The sequence below is a fragment of the Pristiophorus japonicus genome, chromosome 5 (assembly GCF_044704955.1).
Source record: "Pristiophorus japonicus isolate sPriJap1 chromosome 5, sPriJap1.hap1, whole genome shotgun sequence".
NCBI classification, from domain to species: Eukaryota; Metazoa; Chordata; class Chondrichthyes; family Pristiophoridae; genus Pristiophorus; species Pristiophorus japonicus.
In genome coordinates, this window is record NC_091981.1 from 114,103,320 (window position 1) to 114,127,774 (window position 24,455).

Here is a 24,455-nt window from a genome sequence, read left to right on the forward strand (position 1 = left end):
TCGACTTGCCCAACACCACCTGCCTTCGGAGACTGCACTTCGACAAAGAGGTTATCACTGAGGTATGCCAGCTCATAAGGGCAGATCTACAGCCTGCCAGCACCATCAGTACTGCACTATCCATCGAGGTCAAAGTCACCGCGGCACTGTCATTCTATGCCTCGGGTTCTTTTCAGGCCACAGCTGGCAACATTTGCAGACTTTCTCAGCATGCCACACATCACTGCATTAGACAGGTCACTGAAGCCCTGTACGCATACAGGAGGGACGTTATCAGCTTCCTTATGACCAGGGAGGCACAGAGTGAGAGGGCTCTAGGATTCTCCAGAATTACAAACTTCCCCAAGGTGCAGGAAGCAATAGACTGTATGCACATCGCGATGCGGGCACCTTTTCAGGATGCTGAGGTTTTCAGGAACCGCAAGGGATTCCACTCCCTGAATGTCTAACTGGTTGTCAACCACCAGCAAATTATACTGGCAGTGAATGCTCAATTTCCGGGCAGCATCCATGATGCTCACATCCTGCGTGAGAGCACTGTATCTGATTTGTTTAACAATGAGCCACAAGGTCAATGCTGGATGCTTGGTGACAAAGGATATGGCCTCGCCACCTGGCTGATGACCCTACACCGAGGCCGAGAGGCGATACAACGAGAACCACAGAGCAACTCGTAATATCGTGGAGAAAACCATTGAAATGCTGAAGCATTTATTCCTAAATATAAATTTCAACTTACTCTTGCAGCTGCCAGTAGGCTGCTCCGCCGTTTGCGGCACTGGTCCGGTGTGCGCGTTTCATTGGAGGCCGACGTGACTACGTCGGCTATTTCGGACCAATTCCTGCGATATGCATGGGGTGGAGGTTTCCCCTGCCCACCCCATGTCAGATCCTCCCACCTGGAGCTGACGGCATTTACGAGGGCCTCATTTGCCTCTTCGCTGAAGGGTTTGGCCATTCTCTTTCCTGCACCTCCCTCCATTCTTTAAATTTATCTGTAATTTGGATAAGACTTTCTGACCTGCTTCCTTTCTCCTCTCTCTCTCTCGCTCTCTCTCTCCCAGACCCAGCCAGAGCTTCTGAGCATGTGTGAAAAGTCTTGACCTCTCAAAAAGCGGGAAGAAGCATCAACCTGAAAAAAAAATCAACCTGCACATGTGCAGTAATGCGTTGCTAGGGAAGCTTTTTTTTTCATTCACTTCCATTTTCTTTGAGTGATCAGGAGATCGCCGAGAAATGACATCGCCCATTTGACATTGCTGGGCTAAGGCCGAGTGGAAAATCGGAACAAAAAAAAAATGGGCCTTGAGCCGGCGATCAGCACGGGCAATAGGTCCCGCATTGCTGGAACAAGGCCCATTTTTTTTGGCCTTAGCCTGAAAGTGGAAAATCTAGCCCCAGGTGTTTTGAGAATGGGTGAGAAGCCGGTGATCTGAGAACCCTTTTTTAATGCCCACGCCGGAAATAATGCCCATTTTTGGGCAATACGCACAAAAGTGGAGGTTCTAGCCCTATGTTTCAAAGTATGAAACATGTAACACCTATCAATCGAGCCAACCAAAAAAAACATTGATAAGACATGACCTCCCTCAAAGATCGTAGGAAAAGTTTGGTTGTGACATACTCACACTCGATGACAAAGACTACTTATGCACTGTGGACTACTACTCGGACTATTTCGAGATAAACAATCTGCATGGAAAGAAAGATGCCACTGTCATCATCAAACACCTCAAGAAACTAATGCGGTATTCCAGACAAGATTCAATCTGACAATGGACCTCCCTTCAACTCACAACAGTTCATAAACTTTGCCACAGAATATGGATTCGATCACGCAACAAGCTCACCAGAATATCCACAAAGCAACAGAAAGATTGAGAACGCGATTAAGCTCGTAAAGCGGTTAATCAAGAAGACAAAGAAAGACTGTGGTGACTTCTACGTGAACCTTCTCATCTGGCAGAACACTCCAACTGAAGGCCTTGATAGTTCGCCAGCACAACGCTTACTCGGTCGCCGCACAAAGACCAACATCCCAATCGCAAATGAACTACTCAAACCAAGAATCATACACGACATAATTGTCAACAAAGAAAGGAACCATGCCAAACAAGCACACTACTGCAACAGAGATGCTACAGCACTTCCTACACTGCAGGAAGGAGAAACAGTGAGACTCAAACAAATGCAAGAAAGCGAAGAGTGGCAAAAAACGGAGGTTCAGAAACAAGTCGGCATTCGATCATATCAGGTCATTACAGAAGATGGCCGTGAGTATCGCAGAAATAGGAAACATCTGAGAAAGAGTGCTGAGACATTCATCGAAACTCCAGAGATCTCAGTGACACCCACAGACGATCTGCTGTCAACACAGCAAACTAACACGTGAAACAGCACTTCAACATCATGTGAAAACAGGGATATGTTGCCTGATATTTCCCCTCAGAACACTGATTAGGGACTAAAGCGATCAATGCACAGAACACCACTGAAACAATCAGTTTGAGGCGAAGCAACAGAATCCACACAACACCAAAATACCTGGAACACTATGTACAGAAATAAGAAATCATGGACACTGGACACTTGGATAAAGAATTAATAAGACAAGAGTTTTGTTGTTGTTTGTTAAACTTGTAGTTGTTTAATACATGTATTCGTAAGAAGCTAACTTTAATTCATTTTGTTTCTTATGAAAGGAAAGGTGTAATGAGATAATGCATAGCGCCCACTAGCTAGGAGGTATAGGGAGCTGTATTGAGATAGAGAGTCTGTGAAGATACACCATCTAAAGCTCCACATGACTGTCTGAGGTCTCCCAAATAAACAGAGTTAAGTTGATCTAAGAGTGTTCAAGAGACTATAAAATACAACCTACATTTATATAGTGCTTTTAATGCAGTAAAACGTCCCAAGATGCTTCACAGGAGTGTTATAAAATGAAATTTGATACCAAGCCACATAAAGAGATATTGGGGCAGATGACCAAAAGCATTGTCAAAGAGGTAGGTTTTAAGGAGCGTCTTGAAGGAGAAAAGAGAGGTAGAGAGGCAGAAAGGTTTAGGGAGGGAGGTCCAGAGCTTAGGGCCTAGGCAGCTGAAGGCACAGCCACCAATGGTTGAGCTTTTATAATCGGGAATGCTCAAGAGGCTAGAATTAGAGATCATTAAGTTATCATCCAACCCAACAAGGACCCATCTGCATGGAGCCTGGAAAAACTGGCGGAGTGTGTTGCACTGATAGAAACCTTTAATGAAGCGACTTGTTGAGCTAAAGTAGAATGCACTCTGCATTTCTTAGCGAATGGTAGGGCAGTAGGGAGCTTGAAGACACTGAGTGAATTGGGTACCTTGCAAGCATAGTGTGGGTAGAATTCCCAGAGATGTAAAACTTCTGGGAAAGTATGGAAACAAAGAATTGAGGAAATGTAATGAAACCGTTAGGGTAGTAAACCTTGGAAATCGGCTGAAAGGATCGAGTTTAATGTTAAGGGAGAAGATATTAGGATCCACTTCAGAAATCTGGGACCAAGGGAAAGGGCAGATGGTAGGGGAAGAGAATTTCTGCGGTATGGAGCTGGCAGGAATCCAAATCTCAGGTGCTTGGAATAGACACAGGAAGAGGAAAGTGGGCTGGCCTGTTATGTCCAAAACACTTTTAAAATTGTGAAAAATAATTTGCAGCATCTTAAAAACAGTTGATAATTTTTCTCATCTCATCTGCGTAATGCAGCCACGCTTGCACCGTGTAAATTATGAAGTGTGGTCTTGTTGATCAAGTTATATAAGAATTCAAAGTAGCAGCAACAACTCCCTCCCCATCTAAATATCCTGCAACATATGTAGCAAGCATGAAGCTACAGTTCTAATCTCAGGTTAATTACTGTATAGCTACGCATGAGAGAAAATACGAGTCATTATTACTCAACAATAGTTGGTGTTCCCTCTTAGTACAGTGCAGTAGTCAGTGTCTGCTTCTGCCCAAAGTCAGCAGACTGGTTGTTCAGCCAAAATCAACTACTAAATTGAGGTTAAAATTTGGTCAAAGCTGGAATTTGTGTCTTGTTGTGGCCTGAGTTTGGTTGAGGGCTTTTTTGAGCGTTTGAAATTGGATATAGTATTGTGATCCCTTAAGATTTTTGATTTCCCCCAGGTGTTGTTGGCACAAGACTGAAGAGGGAGAGATTTTTGCTGTGCTGCCATTTTAAAGAAATCTGGACAGATTCTTCCTGTTTGTAACAACAACAAGAACAGCTTGTATTTATATAGCACCTTTTAGATAGTAAAGCATCCCAAGGCGATTCACATGAGTGTTATAAGACAAAACAAATACATTTAACACCAAGCCATTTCAGAAGAAATTAAGGCAGATCAACAAAAGCATGGTCAAAGAGGTAGGTTTTAAGGAGCATCTTAAAGGAGAAGAGAGAGGTAGCGAGGCGGAGAGGTTTAGGAAGGGAGTTCCAGAGCTTAAGGTACTGTTGTGTTCATACTCTATTTGTTTGTTACAGGACACTAGACGGGCATTGGGACCCTGCAGGAGCTATTCACAGCTGCTGTAAACATGCTGATTCATGCTGGTTTGGCATTTGGGAGTTGCTATAAAGGACACAGTTAGTTACATTACTCCTGTTGCAGTTAGTCTGTTTATTTACGTACACAAAATAATTTGGCAATGAGGATGAATCAAATTAACCTCCCTACACCCCCCCCGCCTTTCCTCTCCACACCCAGGGACCCTCTAATTCCGTGGCCAAGATGGATAAAAAGCTTTTCTACGTACATCACGACGAGTGGGTTAGATGGCGATAACGTAACACCAGCTCGCCGCCATGCAATATTTATCCACTGCCTCGGCACCGAAGGCCAATGCATCTTTGGCCAAATCGAATACACAAAGTCCTACAACAAAGCGGTAAGCGCCCTAGGGAAATATTTTGGGCCAAAGAAAAGTATCATGATGGAGAGATACAAATTTCGTCAAAGGGGGCAAGGGAACGGTGAACCAATCAAACAGTATATCATTTCATTAACTGAACTGGCCGCTACGTGTAACTTTGGAGCATTCACAGAGGAAATGATCAGGGGTCAAATTATTGAGAAAACAACGATCTCCAGCATTCAGGAACACTTGCTAATGGAGGATGACAAAATGACATTGGGCAAAGCAACTAATTTGGCCATCCAAATCAAATCAGTGCTTTCCGATTCAAAAGCTTTCAGATCCCCTGCTCTCCCTGTGCAGCAAACTTCAGCTACAGCCCATGTGCAATGTGTTCATCCAAAGCGAAAATCACAACAGAGATCCAGGGCTAGTAATAAGCCACCCATATGGATCGCAGGCCTAACTTCCACTGCTTTAACTGTGGGGACAAATCACACTCAGCAAAGAATCCAAACTACCCTGCACATGGGAAGAAATACCCTGCATGTGGTAAAATGAACCATTTTGCTCGTGTCTGTCGCTCATCGCAGCATATTCGACATGTGGACATCCCCAATAGTGAGGAACCCAGTATGGTTTACAGCGTGAATGACATTTCGCACATCGGTTCGGGCAACTTCAAGGACTGTGATGTAAACATTGATGGCATGCCCATTTGCATCCTCATTGACCTTGAGCGAAACTGTACAAAACCTACTTCACGCACCGTCAAATGCAGCCTGCAACTTCCACTCTACATGCGTACGCTGACTCCAAAATTGAGGTACTTGAGGTTATATCTGTCCCAATATAACATGTCGCGAAGGGACGAAGCCTCATGGGTGTTGGTCTTTTTGACAAGCTTGAGTTCAAAATTTACGACTGAACCGGCACACCTGTGTACACGGTGGACTTTGACAAGCAGTATCCCTCAATCTTCACAGGGTTTGGAGTGACAACAAAATTCTGCCATTGTCCCCACGTTGACCCATCATCAAACTGATTACGCAGCGACTTCGTCGTCTCCAATTCGTGGTTCGCGACCAATATCTGCAGAATTAACGCGACTCGAATCTCAGGGAATCATTGAGAGCATCGACTCCTCACTCTGGATCTTGAATTTAATCATTACTTGGCTTAAAATGGGGAGATCCGCCTATGCATCAACCTGAAAGAGGTAAACAAGACCATCATCCCCGACAAGTACCCTCTTCCTACAATTGACGAACTGTCTTCAGAATTCCACGGTTCAATAGTTTTTATGAAACTCGACATGCGCATGCAGTTACCTGCAAATACCCCTAGTGGAGGACAGCAAACCGCTCACTGCATTCACGACGCATGATGGTCTGTATCAGTATCGCGCATGTCCTATGGACTATCTTCTGCACCAAGTGCATTTCAGAAGATTGTCACTACTATGCTAGCAGGCATAGAGGGAGCCCTCAATCTGCTTGACGATATCCTCGTCCATGGATGGACAATGGAAGAACATGACCAGTGACTATACGCAGTTATGGCTAAACTTGCTACACATAACATTACACTTAATGCCGATAAGTGTACATTCGCTGCTGGAGAAATAAACTTTCTGGGCTACAGAGTCACAGCACAAGGTGTCAAGCCGATGCTTGACAACATTGATGCGATCAGCGAATGCAGGAGGCTACCAACGTCAAAGAACTTTCATCATTCCTCGGCACTTGCAAATTCTTTCTGAAGTTTGAAGTTTGTCCCGCACTATGCGTACATTGCCGAACCACTTCGCAAGTTGCTGTGCAAGGATGTCCCTTGGGAATGGACAGAATCCCAGGCTCAGGCATTCACCACGCTGAAGGAGAAAATCACATCCCCTCCTATCCTCGCGCACTTTGACTCGAATGGCACTACTTATGTCACCAAGGATGCATCAGGCATTGCCATGGGTGCTGTGCTCTCGCAATGGATTGACGGCCTGGAATGCCCAGTAGCTTTCGTCTCTTGCACGCTCTCGTCTGCAGAACGTAAATACTCTACAGGGGAACGCAAAGCACTCGCTTGCATCTACACTGGCACATCTACCTCTATGGCAGGAAATTTACCCTCCGTACGGATCACCAAGCGCTAACTACACTACTCACTACAACTGGATCTGGGCACAGACCACTACAAATCAGCCGATGGTCAGATCGCCTTCATCAGTATAACTTTGATGAACAGGCCATCGCTGGCAGTCGCAACCAAGTAGCTGACATGCTCAGCCGCTCGACACCAGTTTTAGACTCTGGTGCTGACTTGTTTACAGATGACGGCACATATGTCACGTCAATCATCACTCAGTCCATCAGAAACCTTGTCTCCTGCGGCAAACTCAAAACCGACTTACAGTGTGTGCCACTTCCTTTTAGACTGAGTGGCCTAAGGAAATTCCGGAAGAGCTGAAAACCTTCCACAGACTTCGCGATGAATTTTCCATTTGGAACGGTGGCTGCCTAGCTCGTATTGATAGAGCAGTAATTCCCAAGTCGCTTCAACAGTGCGTTCTCTCATTAGCACACGGTGGACACCCTGGCATTGTCCGCATGAAGCAGGGATGTCACGATTCAGTATGGTGGCCTGGGATTGATACTCGCATTGAGGAGTTTGTCTCACACGCATGCAGTCTGAGCGAAAAAGCCACAAACATCCAACCAGTGCCAATGAAGCCCATTCCATTTCCACAAAGACCATGGCAACAACTTCAGTTGGCCCAGTTGAAGCGGTTGCACAGCAACAGCATTTCCTTGTTGTGGTACATGACCTGCATTTCAAATGGCCAGAAATTGCTACAAGTTCAGTAACCTCATCAACAATCGTCACTATTCTGCAGCATATGTTCATGAAGTGGGGCCTCCCAGAGGTCTTAATCACTGACAATGGACCACAGTTTGTGTCCGACCAGTTTGTGGATTTCCTCACTCATCATGCTATCGAGCATCGCCTTACTGCTGCTCGGTACAATCCTCAAAGCAACGGAGTGTTGAGCGATTTAACCGCGTCATCAAAGAGTGTTTGAAAGCCAACCTCGCAGCAGGCCAAACATTCGCGAAGTGGTTCAAACCATTCTCCGCATATACCGTTCGACAAAGCACTCGCTAACGGGGAAGACACCCGTTGAGCTCATGATTGGGCGGAATCTTCACTGGCTCCTGGACATTCCCATCCCCCAGCCAAACCTAGCGTGAAGGTAACCAGACTCACATTCCAGATCTCGGGACGATAACGAAAAACGAAGTCATACACTGACTCAAAGTAACCCGCTCAAAAGCCCCAACTGAAGAACGGAGATTGGATCAGAGTTAAGCACCCAAACCATAGTCAGAAGCTCGCATCTTCACTTTCGCCTTCAAAACAGATTGGGCAAAAGTTCAGCCCTCACACCTATGAGCTCAATGATGGAACTCGATGGCATGCTCGTAGACTGATCCCAACTCACAGGCCAACAGACCTGCAGGATGGAACAGAGGCAACATTCTGTTTTCCAACCGAAAACCTCGATCAAACACCACAAGCTCCATGCCTGTCTCAGCATATCACGGCCTGGCTATTTCAAGGACTTTGTCTGTTCAAAGGCTGTGTTTTCAGAAGGGGGGAAATATGTTGTGTTCATACTCTATTTGTTTGTTACAGACAATAGACGGGCATTAGGACCATGCGGGAGCTATTCACAGCTGCTGTAAATATGTTGGTTCATGCTGGTTTTGGGACATCATTTTGGGAGTTGTTATAAAGGACACAGTTAATTACATTACTCCTGTTGCAGTTAATCTGTTTATTTACATACACACCAGGCACGGCCACTGATGGTTGAGCAGTTATAATCAGGGATGCTCAAGAGGGCAGAATTTGAGGAGCACAGACATTTCAGGAAGTTGTGAGGCTCACGGAGATTAGAGAGTTAGGGAGGGGCGAGACCATGGGGGGGGGGATTTGTAAAGAAGGATGAGAATTTTGAAATTGAGGTGTTGCTTAAGAGCCAAAGTAGGTCAGCGAGCACAGGGGTGATGGGTGAATGGGACTTGGTGCGAGTGTGTTGGAGTAGTCAAGTCTAGAGGTAACAAAGGCATGGTGAGGGTTTCAGCAGCAGGTGTGCTGATGCAAGGGCAGAGACGGGCGATGTTACGGAGGTTGAAATAGGCGGTATTAGTTATGCTGCGGATATGTCGCCGGAAGGTCATTTCAGGGTCAGATATGACACCTAGGTTGCGAACAGTCTGGTTCAGTCTCAGACAGAAGTTGAGGAGAGTGATGGAGTCGGTAGCTAGGGAACGTAGTTTGTAGCAGGGACCAAAGACAATGGCTTTAGTCTTCCCAATCTTTATAAGAGAAAATTTCTGCTCATCCAGTACTGGATGTAATTTAGCGATCGTGGAGGGGTCGAGAAAAGTGGTGGTGAGGTAGAACTGGTGTCATCAGTGTACATGTGAAAACTGACGCTGTGTTTTTGGATGATGTCACCAAGGGGCAACATATGGATGAGAAATAGGCGGGGGTCAAGGATTGATCCTTGGGGGACACCAGAGGTAACAATGCGAGAGTGGGAAGAGAAGCCATTGCAGGTGATTGCAGAGAAAAGCCTATTACTGGAGATATTCTTTGGGTGGATATTAGGAAGTTGGGGTCACGAGGACAACTCCTGATACCAGGGTAATCCTTACCTTACATATTTTAAAAATAAAGGTTGGACAAATGTAATTTCCTGCAGAGTACAGTAAACATTAGTAGAAGCTATATATTGAAGTGCTAGAGATTGAGTGAGAGAGTGAGAGAGAATGGTGGTGGACAATTAAACAACTAATGGGAGGAGGAGGCTCCCTGACTATCTCAATGATGGCGGAGCCCAGCAGCAAGTGCAAAAGACAAGGCTGAAGCGTTTGCAACCATCTTCAGCCAGAAGTGCCGAGTGGAAGATCCATAATCAGCCTCCTCCTGAGGGCCACACCATCACAGAAGCCAGTCTTCAGCCAATTCGATTCACTCCCTGTGATATCAAGAAGCGGCTGAGCACACTGGTATAGCAAAGGCTATGAGCCCCGACAACAACCCAGCTGTCATGCTGAAGTCTTGTGCTCCAGAACGAGCCGCGCCTCTCGCCAAGCTGTTCCAGTACAGCTACAACACTGGCATCTACCCAACAATGTGGAAAACTGCCCAGATATGTCCTGTCCACAAAAACAGGACAAATCCAATCCAGCCAATTACCAGCCCATCAGTCTATTCTCAATCATCAGCAAAGTGATGGAAGGTGTTGTCGACAGTGCTGTCAAGCGCCACTTACTTACCAATAACCTGCTCACCGATGCTCAGTTTGGGTTCAGCTAGGACCACTCAGCTCCTGATCTCATCACAGCCTTGGTCCAAACATGGACAAAAGAGCTGAATTCCAGAGGTGAGGTGAGAGTGACTGCCCTTGACATCAAGGCAGCATTTGACCGAGTATGGCATCAAGGAGCTCTAATAAAATTGAAGTAACTGGGAATCAGGGGAAAACTTTCCCTGGCTGAAGTCATACCTAGCACAAAGGAGGATGGTAGTGGTTGCTGAAGGTCAATCATCTCAGCCCCAGAACATCGCTGCAGGAGTTCCTCAGTGCAGTTTCCTAGGCCCAACCATCTTCAGCTGCTTTATCCATGACCTTCTCTCCATCATAAGGTCAGAAGTGGGGATGTTCGCTGACGATTGTACAGTGTTCAGTTCCATTCACAACATCTCAGATAATGGAGCAGTCCATGCCCGTATGCAGCAAGACCTGACGACATTCAGGCTTGAGCTGATAAGTTACAAGTAACATTCGCGCCACACAAGTGCCAGGCAATGACTATCTCCAACAAGAGAGAGTCTAAACACCTCCCCTTGACATTGCCATCGTCGAATTCCCCACCATATACATCCTGGGGTCACCATTGACCAAAAACTTAACTGGACCAGCCACATAAATACTGTGGCAACAAAAGCAGGACAGAGGCTGCTATTCTGTGGCGAGTGTCTCACCTCCTGATTCCCCAAAGCATTTCCACCATCTACAAGGCACAAGTCAGGAGTGTGATGGAATACTCTCCACTTGGCTGGATGTGGGCAGCTCCAACAACACTCAAGAAGCTCAACACCATCCAGGACAAAGCCGCCTGCTTGATTGGCACCCCATTCACCACCTTAAACATTAATTTCCTCCACCATCAGCACACCGTGGCTGAAGTGTACCATCTATAAGATGCACTGCAGCAACTCGCCAAGTCTTCTTCGACAGCACCCGTGATCTCTGCTGCCTAGAAGGATAAGGGCAGCAGGCACATGGGAATACCATCACCTCCAAGTTCCCCTGCAGGTCACACACCATCCTGACTTGGAAATATATCGCCGTTCCTTCATTGTCGCTGGATCAAAATCCTGGAGCTCCCTCCCTAACAGAACTGTGGGATTACCTTCATCATTATGTATGGGATGGTGTGTGGGTCAGCTTCACCTCTGACTTTCTGAGTGGTTCGAATTACTCCCACTCCCTCGATTCTAGACCTTGGATTTATTTGGGGATGTGACAAAAGTGCAGCAGACAACTGGTTTTGGTGCAAGAAACTTTTGGTTTTATTCAAGAAATCAAATACAATATTATGATGCACTGTCATTCAGAAAATACAGTAAATACATAGTAAAAATACACGATCACAAACCTAATATTATAATGACATTTAAGGCTCGTCCAACACCCTCTCATGTCGGGATCTGCGCCTTCCATCCCCTCACCCTGCAACTAGTGCACAGTAAATACAAAATTATAATGAGCTGGCAGACCACTAAAGCATGGGAAGCTATTCTAATCCAGGAAGGGACCTTTATATTTCTGACAATATCCCACCAGGGTAGAACGGTGATATTTGAAATTTCGCCCCCTATCTCAACTGTTTTTTGTTCTTGAGTATAGAAATATTTCTGTGATACTTCTATAGCTTTCATTTGGGTGGTAAGATGTTCGGGTAGAGGGGGGATTTCAAAACCAAAATGTGTGACATAATCTTGCAAGTTTGTTATGTTGTCATTTACAGTGAGGTGAACAGTGGAGGGTTCAGGAATGGGGACAATCCGTTCCTGGGCCACTTGAACTTCTGCCTCGGATTTAAAACAGAAACTGCTGTCACTTACCGAACACCAGATGTGCTGTCCATGCTGATAGTGGAGCGCACTTGTGGTGACACAATATGTCCCACCCCCCTATATATGCTACCTGTGGAGGAACATGATCTTGTGCCATTACCTCCATAGTACAGTTGATAGATTAAATGCCAGCAGCTTTAAACCCGCACTGTGGTCTGGAATAGGCGTTCAAGTGCTGGGGGCACAGTATTATTTGTGCACCCCGGCATCGGCCCCCAGAGAGGTCAGAGCCTGTTAAAGCGTGCTCCCACTTTATGACATACGGTGGGACCGCTGTGAAATGAACATGTACACCCCCTTAAATGACCCCAATATTCTCCGCCCTGTATACCGGTGCGGGTCGGGCTGTCCCACCCATGACCGGCATCCTTACTACTATCCCCATGATAGTGTGATTGGAACGCCCGCAATCCACTGGGACAGGGTAGGCTTCAGAAGCTAGACGGAGCTGACATGGGCTCAGCGAATTACTAAACGGGTGGAGGGCTGCGAGGTGCTTGTTGCTGATCCAGGAGGGGACCAAACCTTACTTTAAGTCCTCCAGGTTGCTACAGCACTCGCCCAACAGCCATGCCCCGTACAGCACACACACTCATTCCTTGCAGCCTGATCCGAGGCATTCCTATCCTCCAGTATAAGTGCATTGACTGTTTTTGCGTGTCTTTCCAGCTCAGCAATAATCTCTTTTAAATGGACCGTCATAGCCTGGTCCTCGTGTAGCTCTGAGCCTACCACTGGGTTCTCTTCCCTTAGAATCTTCCGGAATTGGTTTTTTAGACCATTTATTTGCATTTGCGATTCCATATCATCCATGCTATTTATCACAGAGGATCCTGTATTATATGCAGTGAAAACGTCTTTCCAGGTTCCCCTCCTTTGTCTTCCCATGTCCATAGTGTTCCCAGTGTGTATAAATCTGCTTTGTCTACGTTGCCAAAATCCAATTCATAAAGTTTCCTGATCATTTCCCTGAGTAGGGCCTGGTATAGCTGCTTTGTCTCCTTCGGGCACCAGTCAGGTAAGTGTACTTCTGTAAGGTTTAAGATGACTGAAGCTACTGCATAGTGTACCCCCTGGTATAATACCTTTTCAGTCGGTACTAACACTAACCCATTCCCTGGTCCCTTGGTGGTGGTAGGACACCTCTCTATCACTGTCCGTACTGTCGGGGTCGTGGGCAGGGGCTTTCTGATGCGTGCTACGAGTTCAATGGCTTTGACTGGGATCAGGGAATGTGGGATTGTACACGCATGCAGGCCAGAATCCCACCCATCCCCTTCCCGGTATCTTGCCATTGTCTGGAGAAGGCGATCAATATGCCTACGGGACAGACCCTCTCTGATCCTCACATGCATATGTAAATCCCCTGTTCAGACTCCCACTACTTATCCCAACACACACTCACTCCCCCCTGGGTCCTCGGGATCGTCCGGTAGGTGTCGTTCCCCTGTCGTTCCCAGTCGGCTCGATGGTTCCCCCGTGTTCTTGCTCAGCTTCCTGAGCCACCACCACCACCTATCCAAGGGAATCTGTCCTTTACATGTAAGACACACACGTTTCCCCTCAGTGACACTGACCCGTGCTGCAACGACCTGTACCATGGGACATGGGATGGAGGCCTCCTCGTAGGTGAACCCGGCCTGGCTGGAGTATCGAGTGGAGTTAGACCCCGGCCACCTGGCCACCTTCCCTCATGGAAATAAATAGTGACCTCCTCCACACCCAATGTGTCACCCCCAGCTGTAACAATCGGTGCTCTCTCTCCCGAGCACCCATAAATGCGGGATTCCTCCACGTCACCTCGGTCACCGATGCTCATCCCCACTTGGGCGAGCAGGAGCAGAACCCTTCTCAGGCTGATTTCTTTTCTGTAGGGACACACAAAACAGATCGCCATGCCCTGGGAAGGTTCTCTGGCTTGACAAAGGTGATCGAGTTCCAAACTTAAACTTACTTCTAAAATAATTAAATTCTAAAACTTAAACTACCAAAAATCTTAAAACACACTTAAATCATCAGAAACGCTATGTACATCCGTCACCCGTCTCCGGGTGGCCAGGCTAATTCCTGTTCGGCCTCGGACTTGTGCGGCCTCTGGGCAGCTTGTACGCCTGGGTGTAAGGTGGCCTGTACCGCAGGACCCGGAGAGTACTTCTTAATGTAACTGGGGGTTTCCCTGAGTCCCAGATGATTGGGGGAATGGCCCCTCCTGTACTACAGCACACTACCCCATTCTGTGTAGCTGCTGAGTCTATGTCCTGCCCTGTGAGTTCTGTGCAGCCTGAGGCCGCAGGCTGGAGACCCTTGTCGTTCTCTTGGCCCACCGCTACCTCTCCTGTGAGTCCCTCACTATTGAAGGCTGCAGGCTGGGGATCCCTATCCCTAGAATGATCCTTGACCTTGGGCATTCTTTTACGAGCTGCAACCCTCCCGGGGCTGAACCACTGAAACTGGGGGGCTGGTGACCACGGGGTCTTTGGCCATGGTGTACGGGGAGTCCTTCTTAGGGCTCCGGCTACTGGGGGTGCATCTGAGTCCCAAACAATTGGTGGGATAGCCCCTCCAGCAATACAATTCACCGCTCCCATCTGTACGGTCTGTGAGTCTGCAATGTCCCCTGTGGGCCTTCCACAGTCGGAGGCTGCTGGCTGAGGATCCCTGTCCTGAGGCCGGTTCACCCCTCCTGGCTGTTCCTTATGCTTTGCGGCTTTCCGGGGTTAACCAGCTTGCTTTGATTTATGTGGATCCACTTTGTGCAGCGGAGCATCTTTATGGCATAGACCATGGAGCTTGCCTTGCCGACAGTATGGTATGGCCCCTTGTACAGTGCTTCAAAAGCCGCAACTCACGCAAAGTCCCTTACCATAACCTGGTCCCCTATTTCCCACTCGAAGTTGTGTTGATGCTGCTTCCCCATGTTGCTAGCAGCCTGCCAGTGAATCTGTTGGAGGTGGTCATACAGATTCCTGACAAAACTGTCCCGGCTCGCCTCCCTGACCTGACCTGACCCTCTGTAAGCACTGGGTGGGGGTTGTCATGTATCTTACATTATTATATATAACTGTATCCTAACATGCTATACATGACTGTAATAAGATATGACCTGTAACCACCAGCATACCTTACCACCAGGGGTGCACTTGCAAGAGACAGATATATAAGGACAGGTCTCAGGCAAGTGCAGCATTCCAGAGATGTGAAATAAAGGTGCAGGTCCAGAGTGACCTTGACTTCACTATATGCCTCGTGTGAATCTGTACTGAGAGGACAGGACTTTACAGTGGCGACGAGTTACGGGATTACAGAATCTACAGAATGGCGAACAACGGATCAGATGAAAAGTACAATGCGGGAGACAATTGGGAGGACTTTATAGAAAGCTTCCAGCAAAGCTTTGTAACCAAAGACTGGTTAGGCGACGATAAGGCAGACAAGAGAAGAGCCCATCTCTTGACCAGCTGTGGCTCGGAAACATATGCTTTAATGAAGGATCTGTTGGCACCCGAGAAACCAGCAAGCAAGTCGTTTGAAGAATTGAGCACACTGGTAAGAGACCACCTGAAGCCAGCGAGCAGCCTACACATGGCCAGACACAGGTTCTACAACTACAGACGCTGTGTGGGCCAGAGCATACCCGACTTCGTGGCGGAACTTCGGAGGTTGGCTAGTTCATGTCAGTTCTCCGATGAACTGAGGAGAGAAATGCTGAGAGACTTTTTCATTGAAGGAATAAGCCACGCAGGCATATTCCGAAAGCTCATAGAGACCAAGAACCTGACCTCAGAGGCAGCAGCATTGGTTGCACAGACATTCTTGATAGGGGAAGAAGAAACAAGGTTGATTTACAATGCAGGTACGACAACTAACGAAATATCGGAAGAAGAAGTTCACAGCACTAAACAAGCTGCTACCCCCACACACAGACAAAACTGGGAGAACAGGCTCTCGACAGCAGGCAGAAGCGATCAAGGGCCACAGGAACGGCCGTTCACACCTCATCAACCCACAATGCGAGCAATCAACTACAAACTGAGAGAAGCTCAAGAGAGATCAGCCAGACGCAGCTCATTCTTTGGAAACTTTTTGAACAATGGAACAGGTCTGTGCTGGAGGTGTGGGGGTGGGGACTCGTCAAGGGGATGTCGATTTCAGTAGGCTGTTTGCAGAAATTGTGAATATACAGGGCATTTGGCCAGCATGTGCAAAAAAATGGCAGCTCAGCTGGTATACGAATCGGATGGGTCGGAAAGCGGACCAGAAGATGGTGGGGACAGTACCCGGGACATCAATTTACAGCGGGTCAACACGATCAATGGCCGCTGCACCGACAACAGGACGCTTCCTATAAGGATGAGGGTCCTACTCAACAGGATATCTGTCAACATGGAGCTGGATACGGGAGCGAGTCAATCTCTCATGGACGCTCAGCAAATTGAACAACTGTGGCCGCATAAAAGAGACAGACCAAAACTCACAAGGGTCGACACCAAACTAAGGACCTATACCAAAGAAATCGTACATGCTCTCTGTCACACACAAAGGGACAGTGAACCGACTTCCCCTGTGGATTGTCCCAGGAGACCCCCCAGCACTGCTGGGGAGAAGCTGGCTGGCAAAACTAAACTGGAAATGGGATGATGTCCATGCCATGTCATTAGAGGAACGGACCTCCTGCTCAACAGTTATAAAGCGATTTGAACATCTCTTTCAGCCAGGTGTGGGCACTTTCAAAGGGGCCAAAGTCAAAATCTACATCACACAGGATGCTAGGCCGGTCCATCACAAGGCCAGAGCTGTACCCTATATGATGAGGGAAAAGATTGAACACGAACTAGACAGGCTTCTGTGGGAAGGCATTATATCACCTGTGGAATTTAGCGACTGGGCAAGTCCCATCGTCCCAGTCATGAAGCCTGATGGATCCGTACGAATCTGCGGGGACTACAAATTTACCATAAACAGAGTCTCCCTACAGGACCAGTACCCGCTGCCCAGAGCGGAGGACTTATTTGCCACATTGGCTGGACGTAAACTTTTCTCAAAATTAAACCTTACATCTGCGTATATGACACAAGAATTGACCAAGGAATCCAAGCTACTCACCACCATCAACACACATTGAGGCCTTTTCATGTACAATCGATGCCCATTCGGCATCAGGTCAGCAGCTGCCATATTCCAGCGCAACATGGAGAGTCTGCTCAAGTCCATCCCGGGGACGGTTGTATTTCAAGACGACATACTTATCACGGGCAGGGACACCGACTCCCATCTCCGTAATTTGGAGGAAGTACTAAAGCGGTTGGATCGGGTAGGCCTACGAGTCAAGAAATCCAAGTGCCTGTTTCTCGCACCCGAGGTTGAATTTTTGGGCAGAAGGATTGCCGCTGATGGAATCCGCCCAACAGAGTCCAAAACAGAAGCAATTCACCTGGCACCCAGGCCCCGGAATGTCTCAGAACTGCGCGCCTTTCTCGGGCTACTCAATTACTTTGGGAACTTTATGCAGAACGTAAGTACTCTGCTGGAGCCTCTCCACGTGCTACTCAGGAAGGGGTGCGATTGGTTTTGTGGACGCCCAGGAACGCACCTTCAATAAGGCACGCAACCTTCTGTGTTCCAACAGTGTTTTGACTTTCTTTGACCCAGGTAAAAAGCTAGTTCTCACATGCGATGCGTCAGCGTATGGGGTCGGGTGCGTTTTGCAACATGTCAATAGTGCAGGCAAATTACAACCCATAGCTTATGTCTCCAGGTCACTTTCGCGGGCAGAGCGCGGGTACGGAATGGTAGAGAAGGAGGCGCTCGCGTGCGTGTACGGTGTCAAAAAGATGCACCAATACCTTTTCGGGGCCAAGTTCGCATTAGAAACAGACCACAAGCCCCTCACGTCCCTCCTATCTGATAGCAAGGCAATAAACGCCAACGCCTTGGCGCGAATTCAACGGTGGGCACTCATGCTGGCGTCCTATGACTATACCATAAGGCACAGACCAGGCACAGACGACTGTGCCGATGCGCTCAGCAGGCTACCGCTGGCGACCATGGAAGGGTCTGACGAACAGGACTGTGAGATAGTCATGGCAATCAATGCCTTTGAGTCCACAGGTTCGCCCATGACGGCTCGCCAAATCAGAGCCTGGACGGCCAGCGACCCCACGTTATCCTTAGTAAAAAGATGTGTCCTAACCAGTGACTGGGCAGAGGCTCGCAATGCCTGCCCCGAGGAATTAAAACCCTTTCACAGGCGCATGCATGAGCTATCACTACAAGCAGACTGCCTGTAGTCATACCTCTGCGAGGCAGAGAGGCATTTGTCCGGGAGCTCCACCGCGAGCACCCAGGGATTGTTCTCATGAAGGCCATAGCCAGATCCCACATCTGGTGGCCTGGTATTGACGTGGACTTGGAGCTCTGCGTCCGAAGGTGCACCATTTGTGTCCAACTCAGCAATGCCCCCAGGGAGGCTCCACTGAGCCCCTGGCCCTGGCCTACCAAACCGTGGTCGCGGGTGCACGTAGACTATGCAGGCCCATCCATGGGCAAAATGTTCCTCGTAGTTGTAGATGCATTTTCAAAGTGGATCGAATGCACCATTTTAAACTCGAGCACAACCTCCACCACTGTGGAGAGCCTCACGACCATGTTTGCAACCCACGAAATCCCTGACATATTGGTCAGTGATAATGGTCCGTGCTTCACCAGCGCAGAATTCCAAGACTTTATAATTGACCACGGCATAAATCACGCCAAGACGGCACCGTTCAAGCCGGCCTCCAACGGCCAGGCGGAGAGAGCAGTGCAAATCATTAAACAAGGCATGCTTAAAATCCAAGGTCCCACGCTGCAGGGTCGCCTGTCGCGACTGCTGCTGGCATACAGATCTCGACCGCACTCACTGACTGGGATCCCCCCCGCGCAACTGTTGATGAAAAGGACTTTAAAAACAAGGCTCTCATTAATCCTCCCAGACATGCACGAAATCGTTTAGGCAACGCGCCGTAAGCTGACTGAGTACCATGACAGAAATTCGAGGGGGAGATGGAATGAGATAGGGGACAAAGTGTTTGTACTAAACTATGGCAGGGGTCCCAAATGGCTTGCAGGGTCAGTAACGGGCAAGGAAGGAAACAGACTACTGGTAGTACAAATGGATAATGGCAAAACCTGCCGGAGGCATGTAGACCAAGTCAAAAGCAGATTTACCAACAACACTGCGGAACCAGAGGCAGACTACAATGTGGAACTCGCACCACACCTGGTGGACAAACAGAGGGAACAACCTGAGGAAAGGGCAATCCCAACAGACAGCCCAGGCGAGTCAACAACAATCACACCAATCGAAACAGACAGCCCAGGCGAGATACCAGCAACCACACCCAAAGAAAAACAGACACCAAGGCAAACAACTGAACCACAACTCAAACGCTCCACGCAAGAGCGTAGACCACCTGAGAGACTTGGGGGAGGGTGATGTCATGTATCTTACATTATTATATATAACTGTATCCTAATATGCTATACACGACTGTAATAAGATATGACCTGTAACCACCAGCATACCTTACCACCAGGGGTGCACTTGCAAGAGACAGGTATATAAGGACAGGTCTCAGGCAAGTGCAGCATTCCAGAGCTGTGAAATAAAGGTGCAGGTCCAGAGTGACCTTGACTTCACTACATGCCTCGTGTGAATCTGTACTGAGGGGACAGGACTTTACAGGGGTTCGCATGGCTCTGCCGGTCATGAGATCATACTGGGAGTACCCCGTGCTCTTTGACTGGCTGGCCCGGATCCCCATGAGGACCAACGGCAAGACCTTTGGGTGAGTCTCCCGTCTCCTTTTGTAGCCTTTCTTTGATTGTGCAGTTCAAACGCTCCACAGGCCCAGATGACTGCGGGTTGTGGGCGACATGCCATTTCCCCTCGATGCCAAGCACTTTAAGGGTCTCCTGCATCACCTGCCCGGTAAAGTGACTCCCTTGGTTGGACTCCATGTACCGTGGTAGTCCCCACCGTGAGAACACTTCCCTGACCACACTTCCCTGACCAGGATCCTAGGCATTCCCAATGTGGTAGCAGTACGGCATGGGAAGGCTTCCATCCACTTGGTGAACACGTCCACCAACACGAGGCAGTACTTGTAGCCTCCCTGGGCGGTGGGTAGGAGCCCGATGCAATCGATCTGGATCGACTGCCATGGTCCCTCTATCCTCCTGATGTGTCCCATAGATATCTTCCTTTTCTGGGCATCAGGGTTGTTGGTAGCACACACCAGACAGCCGGCGCAAAACTCGCAGACCTTCTCCCTGAGTCCCGACCATCACCCAGCCTGTTCCACCCATTGCCAGGTGGTTTCAGGTCCGGGATGTCCTGCTCCTGGACCTTCATGGGCTAGTTGGAGGAATTTCCTCCAGTGCTGCTGCGGCACTATCCACTGCTCCCCCTCCTGAACAGCATACCTTTCTTAACGGCAATAGTTGCTGTGCCGTATGGGCCCTCTACCCTTTCCCCTTTTGTCAGCGCGTTCAGGTCAGTCTTGAGGACAGGATCCTGGGTCTGAACCATTTTCAGGTCCGGGGCCAATGCTACCCCTGCCCTCCCTGTTGTCCCAAACCTGCCCCTAACCGCTGCAATTGGGCCTGGGTCGTATGGATCCCAGAACTTGCCCGTGCGAGCACCCTCCTTGGCCAACATGTCGGCCTGCTGGTTTCCCTCGCCACGGGGTTCAGTGGTTGAATGGGCCTTTACTTTGTGGATATAGACCTTCCTTCCTCCCCTACGGCTGCCATGATTTTCTTCAGCAAAGGCTTAATTGCCAGGGGTCTCCCGTCAGCAGAAGTGTACCCACGATGGCACCAGATAGCCAGGTATTCCGTACATGAATTGCTATCTGAGCAAATCGTGTGTGGGGTAGGGAATTCCTCGAGGTGTGTGACCATGTACATCACCACTGATAGTTCAGCATGGTGTTGGGGAGTTTAATCGCCAGGGCAATGCCTGCCTCTAGGTCATAAACTCCGCATCCAGTAAGTCGCTCGCCAGCAGATACTGTGCTTGAACCATCTACATAGATTTCGCTACCCGTGGGGTGTATCCCGGCCCGAAAGCCTATGTTAACTTCCCATACCCCTTCAACGGAACACCGGTGGGCTGTCCCTGGATAAATCATATTGGCCGTGAGCCTTGGCTCGCAGAGACCTTTTACCTTGAAGTCCATCAGGGAGAGAAGTAGAGTCCAGCAAGCAATGCGGGCACTGCTCACTGTCCCGTCTTTGATTCTCCCATCCAGGAGCATCTGAGTGGGCGTGTGATGTGTGAGGGGATCCTCCTGTGAAGATTAATGATCCCAGTGAGTGGCTAGGAGGTGCCTCTCACAGTTGAAGTACCCCTTCCCCACATCCGTGAGTATCCTGGAGGAGTAAACCACCGGTCTTAGCTGGCCATGCCGCTCCAGGAGCAGCACTGTGCTCAAACTGTCTCCACTGGCTACCACGTCCAGGAAAAACTCCTTCCCCCATCAATAGCCCCTCGGGCCGGTGCAGTCTGCAGATCTTTCTTAAGTTTGATGAATGCTGCCTCGCAACCCTCGTCCCAATCCCACTCCACCCCCTTGTGTAGGAGTCAGAGCAGAGGGGCTGCGGTGGCTGCATAATCTTCAATGAAATCTCTGCAGTATCCAGTTAGCCCTAGAAAAGATCTCACTCCTGTCACTGTGTTGGGGGCTGGTAACTCCTGCACTGCTTCCCTTCTCGCTTTGTCAATGGCCCTTTCTCCAGTGTGCATAGTCAGCCCAGGAATTTTACTTCCTGCTGGCCGATCTGCGCCTTCTTCAGATTGACTTTGAAACCTTCCTCCCTGAGCAGCTCCAGCAGTTCAGCCAGCAGTGGGCCATGCTCCTCTCCCTCATCGGTGATTAGGAGCAGGTCATCCACATACTGTACTAACTGCTGGGGCCTGCTGAAGTCCTTCAAACAATCAGCCATGCATTGGTGGAAAATGCCAGGGCTGTTGTGGAAGCCGTGAGGGAGACAGTTCCAGGTGTATTGCTGGCCTTTTGAATGTGAAGGCAAACTTGTACTGGTCCTCCCTCCAAAATCCGTTGGAAATATCCAGCACCGTGAAGATGGTCGCGGAGGCTGGGATACTTCCAATGAGGTCGGTGACGGCTGCAACTGTGGGTGCACAGGCGGGGATGTTACGGTTGAGCACCCGGTAGTCCACCATGGCCCTCCAGGACATGTCCGGTTTCTTAACCAGCCACAACAGAGAGTTTACGTGGGTGGCTATTGGTCTCAGTACCCCCTGTTTAACTAAAGAACCCAGGGCCATTTCCATATCTGCCTCCGCCTCCCTGGGGAAATTGTACTGCTTTTGCAGTCGGGTCATGGGATCCCCATCCACACTAACCTTGATCCCGTTTACCCTCCCACAATCATGTTGTAAGGGGGAGTGGGGGTGTGTGTGGTGGCCTCGACGAGGGGGTCAGGTTCCCTTCTGATCAACTTCAGCGGTTCGAATCGCTCCCAATCCTTTAGGTTCTGTACTCTGGATTTATTTGGGGGGTGTGACATTGCTTTGATGCAAAGAACTTTGTTTTTATTACAGTCAAGGTAATACAGGCTTATTACTCTAGTAAGAAAATACAAGGCCAAACTTACAATCACTCCAATAAAAAACAATACAAGGAAAGGTACAAGGTCAAACTTCAGGATTTTTCTCAATTGGGTCTTTAAACCGTTTATCTGTGTTTGCAGCTCTATGTCATCTAGGCTATTTATTGCAGAGGATGCTGTATTGTAGGTAGTGAAAACGTCGTTTATGATTCCCCTTCTAGGTCTCCCTGAGCCCATGGTGTCCCTAGCATTTAGGGTGTGTAGGTCTGCTTTGCCTACATTTCCAAAGTCTAACTCATAAAATGTCTTGAACATGTCTCTAAGTAGGGCCTGGTATAGCAGCTCTGTTTCCTTCGGGCACTATGCAGGTAGGTGTACCTCGGTAAGGTTTAAAATTACTGAAGCTACTGCATAATGTACCCCCTGATATAAAACACCTTTTCGGTTGGTACCAATACTAATCCGTTCCCAGGTCCCTTGGTGGTGGTAGGACACCTTTCTATTACTGTGCGTATTGGCGGGGTTATGGGTAGGGGTTTCTTAATATGTGCTCTTCGTTCGGTGGCGTTAATTGGGAGTGGGGAATGTGGGACCGCACACCCGTGTAGGCTAGAATCCCACCCCATCCCTTCCCCTTCATCTTGCCATTGCCTGGCGAAGGCGATCGATATGCCTGCGGGACAATATTCTGATCCCCACATGCAAACAAAAATTCCTTGTTCAGATTCCCACCATTTGTCCCAACACACTTTTACTCCTCCGTGTGGTCCTGTGATGGTGCGGTACGTATCATTACCGAGTCTTTCCCAGTCCGATTCCTGGTCCCATGCGTCCTTGCTGAGTTTTCTGAGCCACCACCATCTTCCCAGGGGAATGTTTCCTTTGCAAGTCAAACATACATGTTTTCCCTCTGTAACACTGACTCGGGCAGCGATGATCCATGTCTGGGGGCAGGGAACTGAGGCCTCCCCGTAGGTAAAGCCTTCCTGGATGGAGTAGCGGGTAGAACTAGATCCTAGCCACCCTGGCCATCTTCCCTCGTGGGCATAAACGTCTCTTCCACGTCTCGGGGGCCACTCCCGGCGGTTACAATATGTGCTCTCCCTCCTGAACACCCGTAAATGAGGGATTCTTCCACGTCTCCTCGGTCGCTGCTGCTCATCCCTATCAGGGCGAGCAGGAACAGGATCCTTTCCATACTGTTCTTTTTCCTGTAGGGGCACATAAAACAGATTGTCTCGCCCTGAGAAAGCTCTCTGGTTTGACAAAGGTGACCGAGTTCCAATTTGGGCTCCTAGTCTTAATTGACTGGCTATCTTATTCAGTTCCTTGTGGACTGATGTCTGCTTTTTTTTTAACTTTTATCTCGCAGCCGTTTTGCTCGTTATCTTACCAGTGCTTCCTTAATAGCTATACCGGTAGATTCTTCTTACTCCCGGGTGTTGCCCAGCCTATACCTCTTTTAACAGCTGCACAGGTAGATTATTTTCCTTACCCCACTTAACTAATACATATACACTTATCATCACACAGATAAATCTTACACTATTCTAAACTTATTCACTAAGCATATTTAAATTCATATTGCTAAACATCCTTAAATTCACATCGCTATATATGTTCATCTGCCACCCGTCTCCGGGTTGCCAGGTTAATTCCTTTCTTCTCTCTTTCTTCTTCTTCCGCTGGGTATCCAGCGAGGTAGGTAATAGGTCGGTCTGCACCGTCTAACCCTAAGTACCCTG